Below are 5,852 nucleotides of genomic sequence, written 5' to 3' on the forward strand. Positions count from 1 at the left end.
CTAGCGACTGCCTAGCAACGGCCAATACAATACTGTTTGTATTGACCGTTGCTAGGCGGTTACTAGGAAAACTGTACGATTTTTTTACCAAGCTGTGCGATTTTTTTACCGTACGACGTAATAGGAATCTTGCATTGATCGCAGACGGTATGTTTTTAAGTATTTAAAGTAGTGGTCGTAGGTAAAGTATAGTACGTAATACGTGGTGTAATGCAATTACGCACTCATAGAATTACGCACTCGCCGCTACGCCGCGTCGTGCGTAACTTTTCCATTCGTGCGTAAAATGCTTTTTACAACACTTATTACGTAATATACTATTAATCTATAACTCAAATTTTATTTTTTTTAAAGTGTCTTTCAGGGTGGTGACTGAAAGGGTTAAATATGTATAATAAATATTATTTTATTATAAAATGTCGTACCTAGCTGACGTTTGACCTATAAAATTGATTTATTAATTTAACACTTACAATTAATGAATACCTATATCATTTTCGCAAAATAACGCACACAATTGCCCACATTATACCGAGAGATCCTGAATGATTGAAGTGTTTGGAGATCGCACTGATCGCATCCTGTGCCTGTCTTTGTCATTACTACAGATTTTTATATGCTAAAGATGGTGTTAGAAACAGGCTGCGTTACCCAAACGCTTCAATCATTCTGGATCTCTCTGTATTTTATATTCCTGAAAAAATATTTATCAAATTAAAGAGCTTCTATCTAAAATACCCTAAGTACAAAATCTCACGGCGGTTGGCCCTGATTTAACTATAATGTGTTTGTCTGTTATTCTTTTTCTTTATTGTTATGACCTATGACTCACTCTCTAAATACTCGAAATAATTAATAACGTTGCTAGCAGTGGTAACGAAATGAGACGAAGTTACTGAAACAGTGACCAGTGACACTGACTGACTAGTATTTTTACACTGACTGCCCTGCCACTTCAGAACAAAATGCAAGCGATCTCGGCTCTCAACTGCCGAAGCGCTGCCAATATTATAAGCCAGCGAATTAGGTCACCCTTAAAAGTCGCAGTGACTTGAAAGTCGCTGTTACCAGTATACAGGTGACTTGAAAATCGCTGTTAAGCTCATCACTCTCCGGATATTTGGGCAATTAGCGGGATGAATTTTAGGATGGCTATGTCTAATCGAGGAGGCCGATGGGTCCGTAGTACGTGGGTTCTATGGGTCCGAGTATTGTTATATCGTCGTGTGCATTTTGGAAGTTCAGCAGGGTCCGACCTCTTCCGGTCGTGGTCTCGTTGTGACATATGGGGGACTTTGCGTTGAAGTCCTCAATGGCAATCGTTTGGGGCCAGAACAGGATTTGGTCTAGGTCTGTGTCAAGTATTGAGAGTTGAGAGGCGTGACAATAGGACACCACCAACGTCTCGTCTCCATGCCTAGCAATCTCACCGCCATCGCCACGTTCGTTTAGAGCCGCTGCAGCGGATAGTAGTCAATGCACATCTTTACTATGCGCAATGCTACCCCCATTGTGGTCTTTATCTTATCTGTAAATGTCGTAGTCGGGGATGGAGATTCGGGAGGTCTCGGTGAGTTCGGTTTCTTGGACGGCCATTACTTCTATGTCTAGATGATTCAGGATGTCTACCTCTTCCAACTTTCTGCCCCGCAACCCGCCAAGGGCAAAATTCCAGGGCAAAATTCTCAGCGACGAGGGTTGGATATAAGCTGAAGAACCATTAAAAGTTGAACAATGTTTGCACGTTCGACATCATGATCGTCAGCTGCACGCAAAAGTCCTGAAGATGCATCGTTGCGTCAATCGGGGCCGCCGCGCCCGGTTCCCCCCAACCGGTTTCGTGTTGGGTGAGGTGTTATTTTGTTTGCGTGTCTGTTTGGTGGGTTTCGTTGTTGTTTTTTTGGGTGGTCTTTTTCTCATATCGGAGCAGGTTGGTCCGGGGAGTAGTGGTCGTTTATGTGTGTTTTCTGGTGTCGTGTTTTGTTTGTTTTACTGATTTTGTCTGTTTTCTTTTGCGGTACTTAGGGTACTCCATGTATCTGGCTGGATGTAGCCCGACGTAATTTGCACACCTGGCAGGGGCATTTGATTTTTTGCACTCGTGCATGCTGTGACTTTCGCCGTATTTCATCTTTGGCCGCCGTGCAGCGAGACTACCCATGGCGGAATGGGTGACAGCGGTGGCACTGAATGGCAACCCGCTGCTTTCTTTGTCTCTCTACTCTGACTCTCAGCAGCGGGTTATTTGGAGGATACCTCCCAGGTCTGATTGGGCCTGAACTATGACCAGTAGCACCTCCTCTCTTGCTTGCATGTCGGCAATTTGTTATGTCAGTGTCTAAATTTGTAGCTTTGTCTACCGTCTTATTCGGTTAGTTTGCGTATTTCTCTTCTTAGTGTTTTATTTTCATGTTTTTGTTGTTGTAGTTTGTCTATAGGTCGGTTTTTGTCGTGGTGTTTTGGGAGGTTGAGGAGGTGGAAGATACCCTTAAAAATGACATCTCGCTGGTTGCGTCATCGTTCATATGGATGTCGGCGTAGTCGTAGTTAAAATCTGTCATAATTGTTTTTGTATCTGTGATTGTTTGCGGTTCGCTGAACTAAATTCGGATCCCGTTTTATGTCCCAAATTAAAGTTTAAGGAGACGCCGTTGTATAGCACAGATGCACTGAAGTGGAGAGTCTAGAAAGTTGCGTTTACAACATATTTCTCGCGCGTCTTTTTCATACCCTACTTAATTATTACATCAGCGCCACCTTTAAGTGACCCAAGAAATGGCACACTTTTTAAATTGGAGTCTTCATTTCTTATATACACTCCATAGCACAATACATATTAATGCACTCCATAGTGTATATAATTTATTGGATTAAGATAGATTAGGCTTTTTTCGCGACTCAATATTGGTGAATATCTGACTTGTAACCTTGTTTATTTAATACTTGTAGTTGCAATTTCTATCTCTTTCGATCTTAGTTGTCATATGAGGGTCTTTCATTTTGACAAAAATAGTATACCTATTAGCAAATAATATTAGTTCAGAGTAACTCTAAGTTGCTATTAGCTACTATTTTTGCCAAATCGAAAGGCCCTATGGTAGTTTAAATCTCTTCACACACTTATACTACATATACTACAACATACTGTCGTAAATTAAAACCGAATAATTATTTATGGCGTACCGTTTTCTTGGAACATTAGATTGTTTATTGTAAAAAATAAACCAAACGCCAAAATTTTGTATTTGTTTACAGCACCGAAAACAGCGTATAAGTATTTTAATTCCGCCGTAAATAATTGCTCTAACCAATTTTATTTTATTCACACCGCTTGTAAATTTTTTTTTACATGTATTTAATTTAATATATAATAATAATACATTGAATTAAATACATTACATCTGGTTGGCTATTACAATAAGTTAAATTAAATTAAATGCACACATGTACATGTAAATTTAAAGGTTAGCCTAAACACCGGAGTGTTTGTAATGCTATAACCTTTCAAAATGATCTACTATTTAAATTATAGCACAGAGAGCACAAGAATATACCTAATATTTTAATCATAGCACAGAAAACAGAAATGTAGGAGAAAAAAGGAGAGGAGACGAGCAATGCGAATACACAATGCACCATGTAGGTACAAGTTATTACTAATAAATATTGAAAAAAGTCTGATGTTGTTTAATGTATAATTTTACACAGGCTTTGAATTTTTTTAAATGTTCAACCTTCTTTATTTCAATTGGAAGCATGTTATAGAGTTTAGGGCCATAGAAAAATATTGAATGTTGCGTATGGGCTTTTTTAAATAAAGGCAGGCTTACAGATAAATTCTTTACAAATCTGGTCTCTTTATTTTTTTGCACAATATATGTAGTTTTATTGTTGAAAGTCCACAGCAAACAATGATAGGTAAAAATATTTCTTACATTAAAAAAACCTGTTTCCTTGTATAACTGATCAGTTGAATAAAATTTATTTCTTTTAAATATAATTTTTATTATGGTGTTTTGAGCAGCTTGAACATTATGTAAGAAGGTGTTACTTAAACCACCCCATGCTGTTATACAATACCGTATGATTGATTCCGTTAAGGAATAATATAACATGGTTAAATTCTGTTGTGATAAAATTTGTCTTAAAGTGTAGAATTGGTGTGCTAGTTGTCTAAGCTTTCTTGATACATAAGAAGCATGCTCATCCCATCTTAGGTGCTGATCCAGGATAATACCTAGGTATTTAATATCATGTACTTTCTGTATATGAGGACACAGACAATCATTATTGTTAGAACAATCAGTGTTATGAATTTTTAACACTTCGGTATTAGGCTGATCCGTATTTGTTAAACGAAAAGTTAAAAATTTTGTTTTTTTTATATTTAAACTTAATTTATTGAAGTTAAGCCACATTTGTATTTTTTTAAATTCAGATTCAGCAGTATTATACAGATCAGGCCAGTAATTACCAGAATAAATGATTGCAGTATCGTCAGCATACGAAATAAGGTGACCTTCGAAATTTTTTATGCAACTGATACTATTAATATACACAAGGAATAATATAGGACCTAAAACTGTGCCCTGTGGTACACCAACAAGAATTTCTTTAGGTTCGCTCAGACAGTTGTCTATTTTAACTCTTTGTATTCTATGTGACAGATAATCTCGAAACATATCTAGAACAGGACCACGGATACCATAATGTTCCAACTTGTTTAGCAATATAGTATGTGACACTGTATCAAAAGCCTTGGCCAGATCGAGAAAGATGGCTAAACACCTCTCCGATTTGTCCAAGGATTCAACAATTTCCTGCACAAGGTCGAGTACAGCACCCTCCGTATTAGATTTATTTATGAAACCAAATTGCCGTTTAGTGATTATATTATGCATATTGAAAAAAGAAATTAATCTAGTTTTAACGGTATGTTCAAAAATTTTAGCGAAATTATTTATCACAGAAATTGGACGGTAATTTATTAATTCATCATGTGCTCCCGTTTTAAAGACTGGTGTAACATTCGATTCTTTCCATTGTGCAGGTATATTACTATTTCTAAATGTTAAATTTATAATATGAACTAATGGAGCGACAATATTTCTATGTACATTTTTTATTACATTAGTAGTTATCCCATCAGGACCAGGCGAACAATTATTTTTCAGGTTAGCTATTATCTCAATTATTTCATTTTCATTCACAGGTTCAAGAAAAAGTGATGATGCAGAGCGATTTTCGTGTAAGAAATTTACGGGTAAAGCTTTACATTCTTTAATTTTCTTAGCCATCTCCAAACCAACACTAACAAAATAATCATTAAAAATTTGAGCTTTCATTGGATTTTCAATGATAGCTTCACCACGTAAATTTTTAATAGGTATATCCTTGACCGTTTTTTTATTATTTCCACCATTTGATACCTCATTAACAACATCCCAAGTCTTTTTACAATTACCTTTAACAGAAAAGAGTTTATCTTTGTAATAATTATTTTTTGTATTTTTTATAAGTTTATTTAATTTATTTCTATATTCCTTATATTATCTTTCAGCTTGTTCTGTTTTCCTAATTAATAATTTCTTTTTGAGCGTATCACTTCGTTTAATAGAAGTTACCAAACCTGCAGTTATCCAGGGTTTTATTTTAAAATTTTTATTTGAAAATAAAGTATAAGTTGTTGCTGAGTTTATATATCTTTTTAAAGTAACAATAAATGTATTATATGAAATTTGTGCATCGTTGCAGTTCATTACTTCTTCCCAGTTTTCATGACTTATTGTAGACATTAATTTATTAAAATCAATACTATTTCTAACTTTAGGTTCCTGTTTTGGTAGCACTTC

The sequence above is a fragment of the Anoplophora glabripennis genome, unplaced genomic scaffold, assembly GCF_000390285.2.
Source record: "Anoplophora glabripennis isolate ALB-LARVAE unplaced genomic scaffold, Agla_2.0 scaffold827, whole genome shotgun sequence".
NCBI lineage: Eukaryota > Metazoa > Arthropoda > Insecta > Coleoptera > Cerambycidae > Anoplophora > Anoplophora glabripennis.